We start from the raw sequence: 24767 nt of genomic DNA, 5'->3' as shown, positions 1-24767 counted from the left end.
CCCCCCCCCATTCCACACACATTAATTCTCTTCCATTTTTGTTCCCATTATAAAAAAACACTGATAAGTTCCCAGGAAAAAAATACATTAAAATAAGAAGTGAAAACAAAGGCCCCTACAGATGAGAACATAACATAAGAATAGCCTAACTGGGTCACACCAATGGTCCATCATGCCCAGTAGCCCATTCTCATGGTAGCCAATAGTGCTGCCCGATTCAGAGAAAAATATTTCATTCGATCCGATTCACCCTGTTGAATCGATTTTTCGATTAGATTCACTGTTAATGACACCGCTTTTTAAGTTTAAACAAAGTATAACAATAAATTTCACAACAACAATAAATTTCACAAAGTACTTAAAAAAAAAAAAATCACATTTTTCCATTAAAGCAGTTCTGGAGACATTTGCTTGAACAGTCTTTTTTCCCAGTCCATAAGCAAGCAATATGAAAAAGATTTCCTTAATTATCTACTCAAACATTTTTGCTATTTACTTTCATTGTACCTATACTTCAGTAGAAAAAATGGACTTAACTGTGCAGGAAATGAATCTCCTCATACACCCACCATATAGTGCAAAAATGTGCAAAGGTCTGTTTTTTTCTTTCGATCACTACATAGCCTAATGCCACACAAGCAGCGCTGTTACAAACATATTCTGAAGGTCAATGCTAAGGTTGACAAAGTTTCCTTCCTTGGACCAGAAGGAGATACTGACAAACCACTGGAAGAGATTCTAAAACAACTACCCAGAAATAACACCCAAAGACCCACTCAGTGTGTGAACCAGTTGAGTGGAGTGGACTAACTGGGGGTGGAAATGGGCCCAGAGTTTGCTCAGCAGAATTTCCCAGACTACCTCTTCCTCTCAACACACTGACATGCTACCACCACCACCAACACTAGGAACACCTCACCGAGTATGCCAGCAATGCTTATAAACTTTATAAAACACATTATTATATTTTCTTATAAAGCATATATTTTAACTGAACTCAGCCTTGCCATTCACAAAAATAGAAAAGTTCCCATTTCAAGCTGTCTCATGTACACTTTTCAAATCTAACATATTGTAATCACAAAACAGAAAATAAAATTATTTTTTCTACCTTTTGTTCTCTGATCAATATTCAAATCTTGTTGGTCCCAGGCTCTTGTTGTCTTGCTTGCCAGGGTCTCCTTTCTCCGTGCTAACCATCCGTCTGCCATCTCTGTTCTCCCCTTCCGTTTCCCTTCCCTCTCCCGGAGATCTGGCATCTTTCCTTTTTTTTGTCTCCATCCACAGATTCACCTTTTCTCAACTCCCCACCACCCCAGGATCCACCATCTCTCCCTTTCTGTTCCCAACTATCCTCCTATCCAGTATCTCTATCCCCCCTCCACACCATCCCCTGTTTCCAAGTTCTCTCCCTTTCTGTTCCTTCCCTCCCTAAATCCCATTATGCACCATCTCTCTCCCACTCCTCTGTTTTTAGACCCATTATTTCTAACCCCCAAAGTCTGGCATATGCATGTATCTTTGAACCCCCCCTTCCCTCTCTCCCTCTGTGTACTTTTACACCAGGACCCCCCTCCCCCGAAGGTCTGTCCCCCCTCCGAAGGGCTACACCCCACCCCTGAAGACCTGCACCCCCCGAAGGACTTTACCTCCCACCCGAAGGTCTGTCCCCCTCTGAAGGCCTAAACCCCACCCCTGAAGGACTGCACCCCCCCCCCGAAGGCCTGCACTCCCTTGAAGGTCTGCACCCCCCCGAAGGCCTGTCCCCCCCTTGAAGGCCTGTCCCACCCCCTTGTAGGCCTGTCCCCCCTTTAAGGCCTGCCTGCCTGCCTTTCCCCCCCTTGAAGGCCTGTCTCCCCCTTGAAGGCCTGCACCCCCCTTGAAGGCCTGCACCCCCCCTTGTAGGCCTGTCCCCCCCCTTGTAGGCCTGTCCCCCCCTTGTAGGCCTGTCCCCCCCCCCTTGTAGGCCTGTCCCCCCCTTGAAGGCCTGCCTGCCTTTCCCCCCTTGAAGGCCTGCACCCCCTTGAAGGTCTGCACCCCCCCAAAGGCCTACACCCCCCCCCCCCGAAGGTCTGCACCCCCCTGAAGGCCTGCCTGCCCCCCTTGAAGGCCTGCACCCCTTGAATGTCTGCACCCCCCCCCCCGAAGGCCTGTCCCCCCTTGAAGGCCTGCCTGCCTGCCTGTCACCCCCTCCCCCTTGAAAGCCTGCTTGCCTGCCCGCCCGCCCCACCCTGAAGGCCTGATGCCCCGACCCACCCCGAAGGACCGCTCGCCCCCCTGGCCTCCCCGCACCACCTATGAACAGCCGCAGCAGGATCGCGAAGTCAGCGTCGGGTACCAGCCCTAAGGGGGTGTTCCCGGCCTTGCCGTTCAGTCCCCCGCCACCCCCGAAGGACCGCTCGCCCCCCTGGCCTCCCCGCACCACCTATGAACAGCCGCAGCAGGATCGCGAAGTCAGCGTCAGCGATCCCTGCTGCTTCCTGCGCCACGGTCCCGCCCCTCCTCTGACGTCAGAGGAGGGGCGGGATCGCGTCGTAGGAAGCAGCGCAGGGATGCTGACGCTGACTTCGCGATCCTGCTGCGGCTGTTCATAGGTGGTGCGGGGAGGCCAGGGGGGCGAGCGGTCCTTCGGGGGTGGCGGGGGACTGAACGGCAAGGCCGGGAACACCCCCTTAGGGCTGGTACCCGGGGCGGCCCGCCCCCCCCGCCCCCCCCCCCCTAGGTACGCCACTGCTTGTGGACAACACGTGTGACTTTAAATTGGATTCTGCTCTTAACTGGCAGCCAGTGTAGCTCCACCAGTAGTGGGCTGGTCCTTTCAAATTGGGTCTTGCGAAGGTTTCTTTTACAGTTATCATTACTGTTATTGCTTCTGTTTAAAGCAGTGGTCTCAAACTCACGGCCCGCCAGGCACTACTTTGAGGCCCTCGGTATGTTTATCTTAATCACAAAAGTAAAATAAAACAGTTTCTTGATCATGTCTCTTTAGCTATAAGTTACAATATTATTATTAAGACTTAGCCAAAAGGAAAGATTTATAAACTATAAAGAGTTTTACCTCATGCAAAATTGTCATTTCTTTAATAAGACATTAACTATTTTTTTTTTTTGCAGCCCTCCAAGTACCTACAAATCCAAAATGTGGCCCTGCGAAGGGTTTGAGTTGGAGACCATTGGCTAAATTGTAACCATGACATCCTTTTTGCCTTTGGGAAACAGCTGAGATTGTGATGTCATAATGCCTCATTCCACCAATAAGAGCCAGCCTCATCAGTGATGTCATAATGGCTGATTGTTCTGTTCTCCCCTCTGCCCTCCAACCCAGTCAGCAGATTAACTGTTCCCCTTAACTCAGTGGTCTCAAACTCACGGCCCGCCAGGTCCTATTTTCAGGCCCTCGGTATGTTTATCATAATCACAGAAGTAAAATAAAACCGTTTCTTGATCCTATGTCTCTTTAGCTATAAATGACAATATTATTATTAAGACTTAGCCCAAAAGGAAAGATTTATAAACTATAAAGGGTTTTTCCTCAATTCTTTAATAAGACATTAACTATTTTTTCTGAGGCCCTCCAAGTACCTACAAATCCAAAATTGTGGCCCTGCAAAGGGTTTGAGTTTGAAACCACCGCTTTAAAGGCAAAAAGTTATGTTCAAAAATGCTATATAGCAGTAAAACAGTGGGGATGACCAAGGAACCACCTGCTTTTCATATCAGGATATGTACGGTGCCAACATCTATTAACAGTTCCCTCACTTAAAATCATTAATACACGACCGCAATTCATCTTTTCTGTCACAGCCCCCCATACATGGAATTCCCTCCCTATTTATTTAAGGGAAGAACGTAATCTAGACAGATTTAAGAGCAAGTTAAAAAGCTTTCTGTTTAAAGACACATTTGATAGCTAGAAAGCCTGACTAGGAGCCTCAATTGAATCCTATTTCATAGCTTTTTTGAAGCACATTTATTTCTCCATTCCTGTTGTTTTTTCCCCATACGTGTCTTACTTACTATCAAAAACTTGTATTTCTCTTCCCAACTTCTCCTTTTGTTTCAATATGTTTTTGTTAGGTTAGTTCTAAGTGTTTGTTCTGTTTTCCCCTAAAAGTTTGGAATTAGAGAATGACAGGGGGAAAAATTATGTCCCCATCACCGCCCCGTCCCCGGACCACCATCCTCTGCACCGCCTCGTCCCCGCTCTGCCCCCCACTTTCACTGCCCCGTCCCCGTCTCTGCCCCCCACTTTACCGCCCCGTCACCGCCCCGTTGTCTCTTTCACCGCCCCGGCCCCATCCCCGTCTTCAGCGTCTTCTCCTCTCCATCCCCCCACCCTCAGCACCCTTCACGCGGTCCAGCAGCTCCCTCCCACCAGCCAGCCGTGCATTTTCCTCCCTCCCTTCTTTTCCCTTACCTTTTCTTGTTAAAACGCGCGTTTTCTATAATGCTAAGAGCTGTATTACAGCCGGAGCCTTGAAGTCGCGTCGGGTTGCCGGCTAGAAAAGTCTCTTCCGATGCAACCGGAAACAGGAAGTTGTGTCAGAGGAGACTTTTTCCAGTGTGCAACGCGACTTGACTTCAAGGCTCCGGCTATAATACAGCTCCTAGCCTTATAGAAAACGCACGTTTTAACAAGAAAAGGTAAGGGAAAAGAAGGGAGGGAGGGAGGTGCATGGTCGGCCGGCCGGCGGGAGAAAGTGGGCTGCCGCTCGTTCACCGCGCGTTCCAGATGGTTCACCGCCCTGTGCTACCATTCACCGCTGAAACGGACAAGATCCATTTCTAGGTCCCGAAATCACATTCTGTCATCTGGAGGCAATTCCCCCCAGAAAGAAAGATAGATAGCCAGTATTCCAAAGAGATTTTTGCCTACTTTATTATGAGTCTGCAAAACATTTATATATCTGTTACATATCAGTGGTAACCATCACAAGAAAAGGGGGATGGACAAGAGAGGGGAGGGGGTGCGTGAGCAGGATATGTACTTCATTGTTTAAATCTTAAAGGTGTTAAGAGCTGTGGGGGGTTGAGCCTTCCTGTCTCAGACAACTAACCTAGTTAACATAAATTAAATGACCTCTTCCCAAACCATTAAGAAAGTAAACACCCAACATTCTACATTTGATTACTTCCAGCACAGGCAGGAACAAAAGACATAAATATGTGTGTCCTTTTCAAATGTGTCCTTTCATAGACAGAGACAGAAAATCTATCCTTTCATTACAATCCCCTCTTACGTCATGAAAATGACGTCATAAATGCACAGCATGAGCGTGGAGGGAGAGATATTCTAGATATGTCTCTTGAGGAGGGGTTTTAGGGGCTGCAATGAGTCAAACAGCACAGGAACAGTCTAAAAATTACATAAGCAACAAGAGTGCAGATAATAATAAAGATTATAACAATAAGAAGGTCTAAGTTCAACATTCTTATTGATAGTAATAAGGGACTCAAACCTAGCCTTAACCTGGTCTCGGGCCTTGAATTCATCTGGGACCCCTATCTCATCTATGTATAGCTAAAGTGCACTGGCCTATCTACTGGCTGAGTAGTTTAACACGGAGCCGGAGGTCTCCACAGAGCCAGTAAATATCACCTAAAGAAAAATCTAATGCTGCAACAGTGAAGCATACCTATAATTTCCAAAAAAGAATACTAGGCTGTAGTTAAATTTCCAGTATGCCTCGGACAATAGTTTCTGATTAATACATTAACACATTTTAGAATCAGGACTACTTGAAACCGTCTTCCTGCCCTCAGGGTCTATCTGCATCCCCATGCCAGAGTCAGATTGATACAATTTCCCATAGGCTTTTGGTGACACCAGCTATGCCAACCGAAAATGCTGAACGCCTGCAACGGCTATGCTGACATCTTCCATATTCTTTGAAATGAAAGCAAACTTGTGGTACCCTTAGCCAGCTTGCCTCGCTTATGCCTTGCCAATCTCTAACAGTATATCATAGCTGTCCTCCAAGCTATGAAGATGAACAGTTCCCATTATGAGTTCAAACCTCTGTCTTAGGTCGTATAGGCCATAATCTGGGCGGGGATCCCAGTATGCCCATATCTTACCCGTCGTTGAGCGAGTGAACGTGCATAAGGGTTGTAGGAAACTTTCTCAGGAGGCCCAGGCAAAAAGATACAAAGATGTCATAAGAGAGTATGTAAGTATGGGATAATATTATCTCTGACCCTGGTAATGGTAATGCAATAGGCCATGCCGAATTAAAACCAAATTAGAACCAAATTAGCAAGTTGTCAGAGAAGATACTGGAAATTCATGTATAACTGCCTTAAAAGCTAGAAGGAACTTTGTGAGAAAAGAAATGTACACGTGTTTCACTCTACAGCAAAGGAGAATCATAACAATACATAGCAAAATTTGTAGAATAGTTAAGATAGGATGAATTAAAACATTAAATACATGGTTTGCAGTGGGCGAATACTCAAAGAAAAGTTCCAAAGCTTGAGACATGAGCATCTTGGAGCAAATTTTGTGCAATCTGTCCATTTTCAAAAGTGATAGTATGATTCACTTCTTTGATGGTTTTCTTAAGTTGTTCAATGTAAGTATGGAGTTCAGTAAAGTTCAGCAGCTTTTGGAATGTCTCATTCCCCATTCCAAGAGGTAGTGGATGTACAGCATATGAAGTAAAGTCTGAAATGTCCATAGAATAGGTTAAATAGGAGGAATTGTACAGCAAAGCGTTCTTAGGAAGGTGGCTTTCTCCGATGAACAGGAAACATTGTGTACAGCATGTGTGGAAAAGTCTTTGCAGTCAGGGTGCAGGAAGATGAATTAGTCCAGCAGGAACCGGCAGTCTCTTTAAACTGGTGAGATGGGATGAAATGATGTTTGCACAGGATCTGATGTTTGCACAGGATCTTTCAAGTCACTGGAAACTGGTGGTGTTCACCCTTGAGATGGAATGATGTTTGTGCATACAGGGAGGGATTTGAAAAGAGTCCCGATATCATTCAGCAGCTGTACTCCAGTGTGATCCAAATAAGAGATAGAAAATGGAAGAGAAAACATGTTGCCTGTACTGAATGTAGAGAGAGAGAAACCAGGTTGCCTGTACTGAATGTGGCAACATGTAACAATATTAATGCATTTACTTGTTATAGTTATGGCAAAAAGACAGACAATAATCAGGTACTTAAGGTTCTTAATCAGACATTTCAAAAAGATATGTTTTTGTGTGCTGCATATAACTATTATGGCAATTCAGAGAGACCATAATTCTGTACTGAATGTATTTAAAAAATTATGTCAGAAATGTGTACTGAATGGTTCATATCAAGTGAGCACCATAGAATATAGATATAGAATAAAACCTTTTCTTAAAATATAACCCCTAACTAAGCTACATTTAGCATATGCAAATTATAGGGAAAAAAAGAACATTGCGCATTTGGACTAGTAAAAAGTGGGAAAAGAGCTTGCTCTAGAAATGGCCAATATTATGTATCCTGGGGTACCCCCTAAACAAATAGACAAAAGACAGACCACATAGCACAGACAACATAAAACACAAATTTTGAGGCGTCGGCATTATTCTTCCATCTGTCAAGTGTTCAGGGCTGAATTTAACTCTGCAAATAAACACATTGTTATAGAAAAACAAAACAGAGATGAAATGCATATCATAACCATCTCATATTTAGAAAAGCTAATGTCTCTTTGGATCGTCTTTATCTCTGCAGTGACAAAGAGGATCCCTGGAAAACACCAGAAATATCCTAGTGCCAAAACTGGGATGGGCATGCGCTGCTAAGAAAAGAAAAACACATTTTAATTTTGCAACATCCTAATTTCAGCTAAAACAATAGGAAGGAATTTTTTCCATTCACAAATGTGCCAGCTGTGGCTTTCCAGATTTTATCTTTAATAGTCCTGTTCATGCGTTCGACAATACCGAAACTCTGTGGGTGATATGGGAGATGAAATTTCCACTCAATGCGGAATGCGATAGCTAAATCTTTGCATACTCTGGCAGTGAAAGCAGGACCATTATCTGTTGATGTGTGTGGGACATCCCAACCTAGGGATGTCAACAATAACAAGGGCAGCTGGTATACAGGGTTTCCCCTCTTTGCACCAAAGTCCGTCCGAAGGGCGGCTTTGGGCACCGGCCAGATGGGCATTGATTAAGCCAGTGATCAGGGTCTCCGCAATTAAAACATCCAGTACTTCTAGATGGATTATTACCATCTCAATCGGAGACAGGGGCCCGCCCGCTACGAAACCCGTGATCCCTTCTTCCGCGAGGAGCGGACAGGCGCGGTCCCCAGGTAGGTAGCTGGCCCTAATAATGCAGGATTTCCCAAGGCTTAGAGATCTCAAAGCGTAGGAGAGTGTTGCGTAGTGGTTAGCGCTACAGCCTAAGGAACCTGAGGCTTGGGGGTTCAAACCCCGCACTGCTCCTTTTTTCAATCTGAAATTATGCACGAGAACTAGTGGGCCATTCTGAAATCATTTGTTTGACCAGAATCTGCAAAGGAGAACGGAGGTTAGAAAGGAAAGTCTGAATAAGTAGGGAATCCATATTTGCATGGGCACTAAGACTCATTAAGCCTCTTCCACACCTATCAAGCTCTGTCTGCAATCCTAATCGAATCACATTGGATTCCTGTTACTCATCGCATTACCTTTAAAATCCTACTTTTAGTTTTTTTAAAACACTGTCTTTGAACGAACCCCAATTCATTAATAACTATTTACTCCCCATAGTATATCACTTTCTTTAAGATCCATTAATCAAAAACTCTTAACAATTCCATCACTGAAAGTAAAATAGGTAGGTAAATTCATTCTGAATTAGTTCTCCCACTGAATTAGCTCTTGGCACCTGGCACTTTGGTCTGTAGGAAAATTTCTGTTTAGTTTCTGGACTTCCCTTCTATCTCAGGGGTGAGTGTGCCACTTTTCTCACCAAGATATAAACTTGTAGGATTAGAAACAATTATAAAGAATTATTGAAGAAGAAAATGACCTAAACCATTTTAAAAGCAATCTGAAGAGCTTCCTTTTTAAAGACGCCTTTAATTTATTTATTCCCTATTCCTATTGCCCTCACCATTCACGTCTTCCCTTGTGTTCTATTAATACAATTGTAGTTCTGCCCTTTCTTCCTTATGCATCTGTTAGTTTGTATGTCAATATGTCAGGCTCATGTAATTTACTATAAATAAGCATATGTGTACACCTTTTGTTTTTTATGATCATATTAGCACTATAATTAAATCTACATTTTACAGATTACGTAGGATACGATCTATTGCAAAATTCCTATGTCAGAACATATCCATTAAACTCATCACTAAGTCTAGAAAATATGACCACGTTACACCCCTTTTGATAGATGCACATTGGCTTCCAGTTAATTTCGGATAACGTACAAACTCTGTCTGCTTGTTTTTAAATCTCTTCTTCATAAGACCCCAGCATTCATATTTAAACATTTAATTCCTTATCATTCAAACAGAACCCTGAGGTCTAATGAGCAAAACTTATTAACCATTCCATCACTTAAAATTATTAACACTAGACGTCAATTTATTTTTTTCTGTAACTGCTCCTCAAACTTGGAACGATCTTCCCATTTATCTGCGGAATGAGCAGGATTTAGGAAAATTTATTTTACCCAATGTTATTATTTAAAGTTTGTTTTTGTATTGTATTGTCCTTATTTGACTATAGAATTTGATTAAGCGATTAATCAAGAAAAATAATAAACCTGAAACTTGAAACTTGATTTGTAAATCGCTTATTAAATTAAATTAAGCTATTCAATAAGTTAAAAATAAACTTGAAACTTGAATCTCACAAATTTCCATATCTTTCTTGCTCTATCTGTAAAACTAATTCTGGCACCTGTATTAATTAAAGTTAATTTATCCTGACCCTCTTTAAGACAATTGCCTCCAAATTATTCAAAATACTGCCATTAAAATCATTTTACCTTAAAAGCTCAAAAATTTGATCATGTCACACTACTTTTGATTAACTCCCATTGGCTTCCCATAGATCATTGATTTACTTATAAAATAATGTTACTGATACATAAAACCATAGCTTCCGGTCTACCTGATTTCATCAACAGGTTATTAATCTCCCACAACCTGCATCGCACATTACATTCTTCTTATCAAAACCTGTTATCCATTCCCTCTTTAAAACACCTTGGCACCGTGCATACTAATAAAGTTCATCACTTGATAAATTTAAAACTAGCTTTGAAGGCCTTTCTTTTTAAAGACGCATTTGGAGTATAATAGTCCTTTTAAGGACTGTAATGGGACTTTGCTCCTTGCTTTTCTTATTCATTTTAATCTTTTCTACAAAGTGCTAGATTATTTATTTTTTGTTTCCTCCCTTTTGTTTTCATCCTTCTCTTTCTTTTTCATTATAATTTGTTTTGCTTTGTTTTTAAATATATGCCTTTCTGACTGTCTGTTTTAATAATTACACAAATGTATTTCTACCCTTTTTCATTTTGTTTCTGTAAGTTCCCCAAACAAACCTGAAACCTACTGGCCTACAGACAGTGCTGAAAACTAGTCAGCCTGCTTGTCACTACAACAAAGGACAAGGACTGCCACAGAATCAGCTCTAGGACACCCACCGCAAAAACCAAACCTGATCCAATACATATTGTGACAGGGAAGTGCCTGTCAGCAGTTTAAACCCGGTTTTAAACCCTGCCTTGCAAAGGGCTGTCCCTATTCCTAAGCCCAGGAAACTGCCTAGTAACCCTGTGCCTATCACTAAGAGCCAACAGGCAGGGCAAGGCAGAGAGGCAAGGACAGAAACCATAGCGTTCTTTCTCCCTTAGTCTAACTGTGAACTAGTATGAATAAATTACTTAGAGCCTGAGAGGAAAGCCGGAGGTGAGAACCTGTAATTAACCTCTCCCGAAAGCTTGCACGGAACTTAGAGTCCCGAGAATTCTTAACCCTTAAGAGCAGTCTGAAATGGTTGGGTAATAAAGTTCCCTAACCCCACCCTGGGAGTTTGGGGTAGTGGGGGCATTGGGCTTCAGGTGGGACAGTGCTAAAGCTTCCTAAAGATTTTTCAAACAGAAAAAGCAAAATCAGGAGAAAACGTTTTTGGTTTTATTTTTTGGCTTTTCTGCCTGGACAGCAGGCTGGACTGTATGAAAGTATGCTTTTGTCCAAGTCTCCTCAACACAGAGGGACTGCTGGAACCCCAGTGCTGAAAACTGAGGGAAATAAAGAAAAGCTGAACTTTACCACTAACGCAGCCTCCACTAATTATTTCACTGTTTCCCAGTGGGAATCCTCCTGGGAGCGCCTGGTCCCCACGCCTGGGGCGGGAGCTGGGTTGCCAGCGCTAGGCTTAACCCCGGCCCCGCCACAATATATGCAGACGACATCTCCATCCTAACAGCATAACAAATGAAATCTCAAAATACATTACTCATATAATGACTGAAATAGAACATTGGACAAGCAACTTCAAACTGAAACTTAACACAGAAAAAACAAAAATCTTCCTTGCAAGCCCAACGGATAAAATTACCAATTCAACGCTACATATAAAAGACCATGATTACCCAATTACCAACTATTGTAATATCGTTTATTTGGGTATCATTCAGAACTCAGCTGTCCGCTTGATATATGGATTAAAAAAGAATGACCATGTCATCCCCCATCACAAACCACTGCACTGGCTGTCAGTCGAGGCAAGAATATTATTCAAGTTCTACTGCATATGTTTCTACAAACCCAAGCATAACCAATTGTAAATACAAAACCTTTCTGGACAGAACCTTCATGCTCCAAGCAAATAAACCACAACATTGGCTAGACAGTCACATTAATAAAGCCGAACTGACCTACAATGCCTTTAGAAAACTCATAAAAACTACCCTATTGGACAGATACGTCACCTAAACAGAACCTCACCAAGTACTCTTTTTTTTTTTTTTTTTTTTTCACATTGCTCTCTGAAATCCTAATTCTTGCTGTTTCTGAATCTCTAAACAAACTGTACATTGTAATTTTTTCCCTTTTTTTTTTTTTTTTTCTCAGGAAAGCTGTGATTTTTCTTTACAGGTCAGCTCCGAAATTCTTAGCAAACATTATATTTTGTAATTTTGATTCCTAATAGTCTGTGTACTCTGTACTCCCTCTACATATTGTAAATCGCTGAATGTTCAGCTCTCTTAAATGCAAACCGCCCAGAGTCGCAAGATTGTGGCGGTATAGAAGAACAAAGCCATTACCATTATTATTATTATTACTGGAGCGAACAAAGTCTCATCTGTCTAGGAGGTGGAAAATCCTAAGTGTCTTTATGACCCATTAGAAAAACAATATCACAATGCAGGAATTTTTTCAATAAAAAAAAACAATGTAACAATGCAGAAATTTTCGCTTACCTTACCTTATAAGCGAGGTACATTAATAATATACAATATAATCTTATACTCTATAAAATCTTATCTAAGCAATAGACGAGAAAGCGCATGCAAAGAATAGCACAGATGACAGAATGCGCAGACGTTTCTATAAATCCACAATAGAGACTTTCCAAAAGTCTTCACTTAATTTCATTCTTCCCGAAAGAATGGCAGCTGCTTATTTTCGCGGCAGGAATTTACCGAAAACTCCACATTAATATTTGTCCTTACCAAAAAGACAATAACCGCGGCGGGTTTACCGAAAACCCTGCAATTTAAATAAAGGGTTGGAACATGATGCCAATACCTGTGAGTATTAAAGAACAGAATTCAAAATTCAGAAATACTCACAAAATATTGGTAATGTCAAGTCCATCACGGACGTAGCCCCCAAATTGAAACGGACAAGATCCATTTCTAGGTCCCGAAATCACATTCTGTCATCTGGAGGCAATTCCCCCCAGAAAGAAAGATAGATAGCCAGTATTCCAAAGAGATTTTTGCCTACTTTATTATGAGTCTGCAAAACATTTATATATCTGTTACATATCAGTGGTAACCATCACAAGAAAAGGGGGATGGACAAGAGAGGGGAGGGGGTGCGTGAGCAGGATATGTACTTCATTGTTTAAATCTTAAAGGTGTTAAGAGCTGTGGGGGGTTGAGCCTTCCTGTCTCAGACAACTAACCTAGTTAACATAAATTAAATGACCTCTTCCCAAACCATTAAGAAAGTAAACACCCAACATTCTACATTTGATTACTTCCAGCACAGGCAGGAACAAAAGACATAAATATGTGTGTCCTTTTCAAATGTGTCCTTTCATAGACAGAGACAGAAAATCTATCCTTTCATTACAACCGCCCCATGGGGTGGTGAATTGCCTTGTCCCCGAACTTCCGGTGACCATTGTTTTTGGTCACCGTTTTGGCGGGTTACCCGTGGCTAAACGCGGCTAGCCGTGGGTAACCGCCACCGTGTCATTCTCTATTTGGAATTGTATTGATTTGTACATCGCTTAGAATTTTGAGCAAGCGATTAATCAAATTTATAATAAATTTGAAACTAACATAATCTACCCAATATTCATCGGTATTTAACTGAACAGAAATGACTTCTGGCTGATGAAATAGCACTTAGGCAGCTAAGCGCTAATATTCATCGTGAGAATATTACTGCTTAGCGACTTGCCCGGTCACTGGCTAGGTCAATATTCATTGGCTGACTGGCTGAGTTGTGTGGGCAGATAGACCTGCCTGTCATTGGCTGCTATAACTTAGCTAGTCAGCCAATGAATATCAGCTTAACCCTTTCAGGACCATAAGGATCGTAGGCCAATTTTTGTGGTTTTGACGACATTTTTATGGTAAAAAGGGCTTGCAGATGCCAAAAAATTGATTTTTTGTGTGAAATATCATTATTTTTTTTTTTAAAAATCAAACTTCTGGCTTATGGACAGTGTGGCAAGTGAATCTTCTCGTCCATCTGGCAACGACGCTAATGAATGAATGTCGGAACCAGTTTGTTTACATAAAGGCAGTATCATATGGAATCCGTACATATCAAATTTAGAACTGTAGACTATCCCAATCAAAATTTATAGGCTTTTAAAGTTATGGGACAAATATGTCCCTTGGTCCTGAAAGGGCTACCCTATGTTATTAACATTACGCCCCCCTCCCCCTAAGAAATTCTTTGTCAGTTGCCAGATACAATCCGGTATCGAATTTCTAGGTTTGCTGCCAACTGCGGAAGACTTCCCTATGAGGAAAGGCTAAAGCGTCTAGGGCTCTTCAGTCTGGAGAAGAGACGGCTCAGGGGAGATATGACAGAGCTCTATGAAATACTGAGTGGAGTGGAAAGGGTAGATGTGAATCGCTTGTTTCCTCTTTCCAAAAATACTAGAGCTAGGAGGCAGGCAACGAAGCTACTAGGTCGTAGATTTAAAGCATAGCAGAGAAAATGTTTCTTCACTCCACGTGTAATTAAACTCTAGAATTTGTTGCCAGAGAATATATGGTGAAAACTTAGGGCTCCTTTCACTAAGGTGAGTTGGCGTTTTTTAGCGCGCGCTAACCCCGCGGTACGCGGCTAGAACTAACGCCAGCTCAATGTTGGCGTGCGCTATTCCGCATGTTAATACCCTAACGCAGTTTAGTAAAAGGAGCCCTTAGCTTAGCAGGGATTAGACAAGGATTGGATAATGTTCTCGAAGAAAAGTCCATAGGCCGTTAATAAGATGGACTTGGGATAAGCAGCATAAAATCTCTTTTACTTCTTGAGATCTTGCCAGGTACTTATGGCCCTTTTGGAAATAGATACTGGGCTTGATGAACTTTCAGTCCGTCCCAGTATGGCAACTCTTATAGTAACATAGTAACATAGTAGATGATGGAAGATAAAGACCCGAATGGTCCATCCAGTCTGCCCAACCTGATTCAATTTAAATTTTTTTTTTTTTTTTTTTTTTCTTCTTAGCTATTTCTGGGCGAGAATCCAAAGCTTTACCCGGTACTGTGCTTGGGTTCCAACTGCCGAAATCTCTGTTAAGACTTACTCCAGCCCATCTACACCCTCCCAGCCATTGAAGCCCTCCCCTGCCCATCCTCCTCCAAACGGCCATACACAGACACAGACCGTGCAAGTCTGCCCAGTAACTGGCCTAGTTATGTTGATAGTCAGGCTGTCTCCCGCAGACTGAATACCAGGCCCAGATTTTAACTTGGCTAATTCTTAATTTAATTTGTTATTTATAAGTGTGGTGCAGTGGTTAGGGCTATAGCCTCAGCACCCTGAGGTTGTGGGTTCAAATCCCATGCTGCTCCTTGTGCCCCAGGTACATTCGATAGATTGTGAACCCACCGGGACAGACAGGGAAAATGCTTGAAGTACCTGTATGTAAACCGCTTTGAGTGTGGGAATGTAAGTACAAAAAGGCAGCTTTCCCTGATGTCATAATGCCTGGCAGAAACCCAAATATCGGCAACATTCCAGAGCTCATATTGTGATGTCATAATGCCTCGTTCCACCAATGCCTAAGAGCCAACCTCATCAGTGATATCACCGTGGCGTCATTGTTCTATACTTGGCTCACTTCTGATAGTGCATAGGAGGAGAACGCGGCACAGCGGTTAGACGAGCTCCAGCCTCAGCCCCCTGAGGTTGCAGGTTCAAACCCTATTGTGCTCCTTGTGGCCCTGGGCAAGTCACTTAATCCTCCGCTGCCCCCCCAGGTACATTCGATAGATTGTGAGCCCACCGGGACAAGGAGTTGAAGTACCTGTTCATAAACCGCTTTGAGATTGGTTGTAAAACTATAAAAAGCCAGTATGTAAGTCCCAGTCCCTTTCCCTTCTAGAACACTGCATAGAAATATTTGAAATGCCAGTCAACTGGCCACTCCCCCTTTGCATTTCTAGCTCTGCCATTTGCTCTCACTTTCATGTTATCGTCTGCAATGACCCATCCCTTTCCCTAACCCAAAAAAGTTTAGATTGTCAGCTGCTTGGGAGATTATTACCTTAACACGGGTGACCAAAATTTTAACAAACTTGGAAACTTGGGATTTAAATGCTCAGTGTTGTAGAATAGTGCACAGGCTGATGCGTGCACAGATCCAAATTAGTGCCTGTACAGCGTCAGTATCTATGAGACAAACATGGTTCTTTCTGTTACATAGATCTTTTGGACCCCTGTTAGGTTACATAAGTTAGACAGTTCTAAATCTAATAGATGCTGGCACTGTCATCTTGACATAGGGACATTGGATCATCTGTTGTTCTATTGTCCTTTGATACTCAACTTCTGGAAGTCAATATGGGGACAGATTAACCTCATACTGGAATCAACAATCCCTTTGACATATAAGACAATTATATGTGGAACATTGCTGCATGTCAAGCCTCCCATGGATCGCTACAAGGGCAGGCTTTCCTAATTATGACGGGGATCGCTATACAAATGATAACCCGCAATTGGAAAAATTGCGACCGCCTCAATTTTCCGTTTTGGTGGGCCACTTTATGTTTAGGTTACAAATACGAAAAGATGAATGCAGATATATCAGGGTATAGCAAATTATTTAAATTGGTTTGGGGGCCCGTTGACATCCTTTGTTAATTCAACATAGTTGTCTTTCTTTAAATTTTTTGTTCATTTTTATATATATCCAGGACAAGGTGGGGAGGATATCTTTTTGGTTTATTTCTTGATTAAATTGTTGGACGGGAAGGGAGGGATATTTTTCGTCTGCATTGTTAATGAAGGAATTTAAGTGCTTACGTTGATTATTAATGTCTGTATAATTCTTGGCACTTTCTATTAGTTATGAAAATTAATAAAGTAAAAAAAAAACTAGTGCCTGTTAACTTAAATAATTGATTAAGACCAATTAAATCATACCCCCCTTTTTTTTTTTTACACAAGCATAGCATGGTTTTTAGTGCCAGCCACGGCGGTAACGGCTCCTACGCTCATAGGAATTCTACGAGCATCGGAGCTGTTACTGCTGCGGCCTGCGCTAAAAACCACCTATGCTTTTGTAGAAAGAGGGGGAAGGGGGATAGTTTATGTCTTGATTAGCACATTTTGGACCCGCGCTGAAACTTTACCGCCAAAATTTTGGCACCCTGCATGGAAACTGGGGAACTACGGGCTCCTTTTACAAAGGCGCGCTAGCGGTTTAACGCACGTAATACCGCACGCTAAACCACCGGCCGCGCTAGCCGCTACCGCCTCCTCTTGAAAAGTCACGCGCGTTAACCCCGCTAGCGCGGCTTAAAAAAAGGAGCCCTATAGGATATACCCAAAATTACAATTTATAACCTACCGTTAAAAATAGATCTCTCTCCACGTAAAAATCAAGTTTCAAGTTTATTAAAAAAGTTTGTTGTACACGCAATATCAAATACTTCAATGCGTACGTCAATTTAAATTAGGAGACAAAAATAAAACAATTTATACAAATAAACATACAATGTATGTACACAAGTAATTAGCGATACAAAAGGGAAGAGGAGTGAACTACAATCTTTGAAGAAAGTAAGAGTACATTTAGGGAAAAAACAACATTAGGAGGGTGATGAAGAATGTTTTAAAAATATGGCTAAGCCTAAAAAAAGAGGATAGGGGAGATAAGAACATAAGAATTGCCATCTCCGGATCAGACCTTAGGTCCATCAAGTCCAGCGATCCGCACACGCGGAGGCCTCGCCAGGTGTACCCTGGCATAGTTTTAGTCCCCATATCACTCTATGCCACTCATAAGGAGATGTACATCTAGCTTACCCTTAAATCTTAGAACGGTGGATTCCGCAACAACCTCCTCTGGGAGAGCATTCCAGGTGTCCACCACTCGTTGCGTGAAGCAGAACTTCCTGATATTTGTCCTGGACTTGTCCCCCCTTAGCTTCAGTCCATGTCCTCTTGTCCGTGTCACAATCTAAGCTCTGGAATGTTGCTACTCTTTGGGGTTCCGGAATTTTGCTATTCTTTGAGATTCTGCCTGGAATCTTGATACTCTTTGGGGGTTCTAGAATCTTTTGTTACTCTTTGGGATTCTGGAATGTTGCTACTCCATTGTAACATCACTGATGAGGTTGGCTCTGAGGCACTGTGGAATGAGGCATTATAAGAACATAAGAAGTGCCATCTCCGGATCAGACCATCGGCCAATCAAGTCCGGCAATCTGCACACGTGGAGGCCCAGCCAGGTGTACACCTGGCGTAATTTTAGTCACCCATATCCCTCTAAGCTCTTGTAAGGAGATGTGCATCTAGTTTGCTTTTAAATCCTAGAACGGTGGATTCCGCAACAACCTCCTCTGGGAGAGCATTCCAGGTGTCCACTACTCGTTGCATGAAGCAGAACTTCCTGATATTTGTCCTAGACTTGTCCCCCCTTAGCTTCAGTCCATGTCCTCTTGTCCGTGTCACATTGGACATTGTAAATAATTTTTTTTCCTGCTCTATTTTGTCGATTCCTTTCAATATTTTGAAAGTCTCGATCATATCCCCTGGCAGTCTCCTTTTCTCAAGGGAGAACAATCCCAGTCTCTTATGTCGTTCCTCGTATTCCAAGTTCTCCATACCTTTTATTAGCTTCGTTGCTCGTCTCTGCACCCTCTCCAGCAGTTTTATATCCTTCTTTAGGTTGGGAGACCAATGTTGGACACAGTATTCCAAGTGTGGTTTGACCATTGCCCTATAAAGCGGCAATATAACTTTCTCCGATCTACTCGTGATTCCTTTCTTTATCATGCCTAATATTCTATTTGCTTTCTTTGCCACTGCCGTGCATTGTGCTGATGGTTTCAGGGTCCTATTTATCAGTACACCCAGGTCCTTTTCTTGTTCGCTCTTACCCAGAGTTGCACCTGACATTCTATACTCGTGTTCCTTGTTCTTTCTGCCTAAATGCATTACTTTTGCACTTTTCCACATTAAACTTCATCTGCCATTTCTCCGCCTATTTCTCTAACTGACATAAGTCACTCTGGAGTTCCTCGCTATCCTTCTGCGATCTGATTGCCCGGCATAGCTTTGTGTCTTCTGCAAACTTGATGATCTCACTGAATGTTCCTTCTTCTAGGTCATTGATGAAATATTAAATAAGATGGACCCGAGTACCGAGCCCTGGGGCACATCGCTAGTCACTTTCTCCCAGTCTGAGAACTTCCCATTGATGCCCACTCTCTGCCTTCTGTTCTCCAGCCATTTGCCTATCCATCTTAGTATATCTCCCTCTAGTCCATGGCCTATACATAAGGTCTGGTTAAAATTAGGTATTTGAGCCTGGGATTAATGATAGATAAATTATCCTATCTATGACTCAAATGCGTCTTTGTACAGGTGGCATTTTAACATGCTTTTTAATTTCTTTCAATTGTTACTAATTATCCTTTTATTTTACCTGCATACAAAGCTAAGGCCCTCTTTTACTAAGGTGCGCTAAGCGTTTTAGCGCACGCTAAATCAACCCGCGCGCTAACCGCTAACGTGTCCACAGGATAACGTGCACGCGTTAGTGTTTAGTGCGTGTTTGGCGCGTGATATTTACCGTGTGCTAAAAAGCATAGCGCACCTTAGTGAAAGAGGGGGGGGGTAAGAGAGACAGCGAGTCAATCTTTTTCCTTTCACGTATTTTAATTTCTTATCGTTCTACCTCATTATTCCTTTGGGCAGTGGTTGCTGAAGCGCTGCTTTTCCCCTGAAGTATAAATAAACGTTTTGATTTGACATGTGGCCGCAAAGAGACTTGCAATGTATTTGTCAGCTACTCAAATAAAGGATGTGTGGACTTTTAACTTTTTGTCCTGGCTTACACCTTGCTGGATCGATACTGCATCAGTGGAGGAGCACTTCAAAAATACAGCAGAACTCCAATTCCATTAAGGTTTGCCTGGCATAGGAATAAAATACGTACTTAGAAACTGGAAACTTGACAATTACCGAACTAGTAAATGAAGGTCAAGGACCTTCTGATGCTCCATTCTCAGTACACCATGTTCCGCTTGCCTGTTTATGCATCAGACATTCTCATTTATAAGGCCTCGAGTTTCCCCAGTTGGCAGTGTTTAAGGAGAAATTATGGAACTGATGCTTTTCTGAGATGTACCAATGATATTTTTTATGTTACTTAGCTGTAGCAATATGGTCCCCGTGAACTGAAATATCTTTTCACCCATTGCTGCTTTTGCCTTGCATAGTGCAGGGGCAAAGATGAGGACACGGTCTCCAAGAATATGAGCATCTGACTGCACGGATTCTATAAAGCAGGTCTCTCAAACTATGTAACAAAACAAGGAGAGAAAAGAGGTCCCAGCCTAAACTGCAGTAAAAAACCAACCAAGAGCAAACAAAACAGAACTGCAGATCTGTACAAGACGTAGGCAAAATATATTGTGACAAAATAATTATTTGCAAACCCTTTTACCAATCAAGGGACCCGACACGGTCCGTGTTTCGGACAAACCTTCGTCAGGGGTCCTAATAAGCACAAATATAATGTAAAATTTATTATTAAATATATATATATATAGACAACAATTATAAAAGATAAATAATAAAATAAATTAAAAAAATTTTTAAGCAATGTTATCCAAAATAGTGTTAAATACAACAAGAGGACAAGTGTACTTTTAGGATGTTTAAAAAAACAAATAAATAAATAAATAAATAAATGAAAATAAAAATGAATGTAAAGATAAAAATTAAAATTAAAAAACATGCAATACTAATGGTGCACGCCGAAAAGATTCCGGGTGTGCCACGAGAGACTCCAGAACTTTTACTTTATTTTTAATAATTCCCTTCATAAGTATACATTAGAATAGATGACGTGTATGTCGCGTACGTAAGAGTCTGTCAATGTTTTGAGAATCTGCGTGCGTAAGGATACAGCTGAAGAAAAGAAATGTGGCACCAGTCCCTGGACTTCCAAGAGTTAAAATCACAAAATTTATTGGTGTGTAAAACAATTTAAATCAGTCACAAAAATGTAAAAATGATGCTGCATAAACAATGACCCTACACCGGCTGTGTTTCGGGGTCCTTGAATTGCAGAAACAAAAGAATCAAAACACAGTAGATCTGGGTCAGACCAATGGTCCATCAAGCCCAGTAGCCTGTTCTCACGGTGGCCAATCCAGGTCACTAATACCTGCCCAAAACCCAAGGAGTAGCAATATTCCATGCTACCGATCCAGGGCAAGCAGTGGCTTCTCCCATGTCTTTCTCAAATAACAGACTACGGACTTTTCCTCCAGGAACTTGACCAAACCTTTCTTAAAGCCAGCTACGCAATCAGCTCTTACCACAACCTCTGGTAATGCGTTCCGCAGCTTAACTATTCTCTGAGTGAAAAAATATTTCCTCCAATTGGTTTTAAAAGTATTTCCCTGTTACTTCATCGAGTGTCCCCTAGTCTGTCATTTTTGACAGACTGAAAAATCGATCCACTTGTACCCGTTCTACTCTACTCGGGATTTTGTAAACTTCAATCATATCTCCCCTCAGCCGTCTCTTTTCCAAACTGAAGAGCCCTAACCATTTTAGTCTTTCTTCATACGAGAGGAGTTTTATCGCCTTTACCATCTTGGTTGCTCTTCTTTGAACCTTTTCTAGCGCCACTATATCTTTCTTGAGGTAAGGAAACCAGAATTGAACGCAATACTCCAGGTGAGGTCGCACCATGGAGCGATGATACCCAGATCCTTTTCTTGGGCACTAATCCTCAAGGTGGACCCTAGTATCCAGTAACTGTAATTCAGGTTATTCTTCCCAATGTGCATTCCAGGCATCCACCACCCTCTCCGTAAAGAAGTTTTGACAAGATACCATCTACAGATTTATCCCTTCCCCCCTCCCCTTTATCAAGTCACGCTGCTGAACAGTGCAAGCTAAATGCCCTGTATATGGGCTCCTTTTACTAAGCTGCGGTAGCGTTTTTAGCCCGTGCTGCAGATTAGCGCGTGCTAACCCCGCGCTACGCGCCAAAAACTAACACCAGCTCAATGGTAGCGTTAGCGTCTAGCGCTCGTGGCAATTTAGCACACGCTAAAACCGCAAGCGCAGCTTAGTAAAAAGGAGCCCTAAGTGGTTCGGCATTTAGCTCACGCTGCTCGGTAGCGTGCCTTAATACGTTTTGATGTTAATGTAAGATTGTACTTTTGATTTTAATGTAAGTTTGTAGTTCCTGGAGATGGCCAGCCTCTTGTTAATTTAGAAATTACATTGAGCTCCTATTGGGGGTATATTAGCCGTTCAATAAACATTTATCGAATGCAATGTAATATTGTGCCTTAGTGTTAATTGGTTTATGTTACAATAAGATGATAAACAGAAACACAGAAAGGGAAACTGAGCGAGTGAAACGCGGACGACAGCAGAGCTTCTTAAGAAAAACGCCGATGACAATTTACAGTTCATTTATCTCTGTAGGCAGAGAAGATGTTTAGAACTGCTTCCTATCTATACCAGACAGCCTCAGTCCCTGTGTAATATATTTTCAGGCAGGTATTATAATGAAGAAGCAGCACAGTAAACCTTATCCATTTCCTCTATAAAAATTCCAGTTCTTTCATCTTAGAACTTCACTCATTTGCATGCTTAAGGTTGGCCGAAATACTCCATAGAAATGAAGTATATGATTGGGAGGGGGGGGGGGGGTAAAAAGCCCTGTCTATGAAAAAAGAATCACTGAATCAATAGGTTTGAATTAATAAGAGGGGAAACACGGGGTGGAGAGGATGCGGTTCTATCTCTGTCCTTGATGTGATATTCAAAGCTTCCCAAACTACAGGTATATAACGTGCAGTGAAGTCACCTTCTCTCTGCCTCTTGTTCATCCAAGTCTCTGCAGACCAGGAAAAAAACCCCAAAAACCCACTGGAACATTAATAAAACAATGTCACTCATCTGCTTAGAGCCCTACTGAAGGCTGACTACAAGATTTATACCAGTCAGCAGCCTTTCCACAGATAACTAATTCTGCTGAGCTGAATCTTAAAATACAAGGTCACAGAAATAAAAGAATCATAACATTTACGGTGTTTTCTCTCATAATGAATGCATTATTCTTAATGGGATAGATACTGAAAGGGGTTTAGTGGGCCGACCCTGTACATTTAGTGGCATGCGAGTGCATGGCACTGCTGAATACCCCTTCTGACCGCCAAGGCACTAGGAGGTCGGTGCCAGGGCAGTCTGCGGGTGGAGTCGGCCAGCTATGCAGCACTGGAAATGTTCTGCATAGTCCACATTGCTAACCAAGCAGATAGGACAGCGCAAAAGACAGGCCTACTTTTGCCTGCTTAGTTATGAGGAACCAGCACTCAGTGACGTAGCGAGGGCGAGAGGCAGGCCTGAGGAGAGAGGGGAGGTGGGCGGTACATCGCTCCAGGGCCTATGAAGGTCAAGGGGGGCCCAATGAAGCCCAAGAACCATCCCGAAAACCGAAACGTGTCATCGTCTCGAGAAGGAGGCGTCCGTACACACTAGGCCAAAGAACGGCGCGAGAACTTTCGCGTACAAGATCACGAAGCGTTGAGGGAGCGCGAAGCAATAGAAGGCCGTGACAATGTTATAATACGTTTGAGCGACATAATACGGCGCATTCAGGATTCACAGAACAAAAACTTGTGAAAGTGACTATCAACGGCGTGTTCTCACGTGTTCATTCCTAGCTTCAAGCTTATGGCTCTAAATTGGACTATTGTAATGCCCTATTTAAGGGGATATCGCTAAACAAAATTAAACGACTTCAAATTATTCAGAACATATCCATTAAACTCATCACTAAGTCTAGAAAATATGACCATGTTACACCCCTTTTGATAGATGCACATTGGCTTCCAGTTAATCATCGAATAACGTACAAACTCTGTCTGCTTGTTTTTAAATCTCTTCTTCATAAGACCCCAGCATTCATATTTAAACATTTAATTCCTTATCATTCAAATAGAACCCTGAGGTCTAATGAGCAAAACCTATTAACCATTCCATCACTTAAAATTATTAACACTAGACGTCAATTTATTTTTTCTGTAACTGCTCCTCAAACTTGGAACGATCTTCCCATTTACCTGCGGAATGAGCAGGATTTAGGAAAATTTAAAAGCAATTTGAAAACATTTCTTTTTAAAGATGCTTTTAATATTTAATTAAATAGTTTTTAATTTGGTGATGTTCTTGTACTGTGTTAAGCTACGTGTTAACTGATTTCCCTAATGTATTTTTCCTTTGTTTTACTTTTCTTTATCAATTGTATTTCTAACCCTTATCCTACCCTATGTCATGAATATACAATATTATGTATTAGTTTTTACCCAATGTTATTATTTAAAGTTTGTTTTGTACTGTATTGTCCTTATTTGATTTTATTTAATATGTTCATCGCTTAGAATTTGATTAAGCGATTAATCAAGAAAAATAATAAACTTGAAACTTAATAAACTTGAAACTTAATAAACTTGAAACTTGATTACTCCTCCTTGCTTTCCCACTGAATCCCGGGAAGAAGAAAACGGGACACGAGCCACGCTGATTCATCGTGGACTGCAAAGATGACTTTGCAGGACAGCGAAGGAAGAAATAATTTCACAGATAAAGTTCCCCATTAAATGCTGTAATTGTAGCATAAAGGACCTGGTGACATCACGTGCCTTTTTGTCTACGTTATCGAAAGATTCGAGACGATAACACAATTTTTTTCCATTCATTTTTCATATATACACGCACAATAGAAGATAATAGCAATATTGGGTTCATAGTCAGTCGCGCGTGAGACACCAGCGCACCGACAATGGAGGGCAGACAATTCAGCGCAAGAC

This window comes from Geotrypetes seraphini, chromosome 4 (genome assembly GCF_902459505.1).
Source record: "Geotrypetes seraphini chromosome 4, aGeoSer1.1, whole genome shotgun sequence".
In the NCBI taxonomy this organism is placed as follows: Eukaryota; Metazoa; Chordata; class Amphibia; order Gymnophiona; family Dermophiidae; genus Geotrypetes; species Geotrypetes seraphini.
This window is presented reverse-complemented; position numbering follows the sequence as displayed.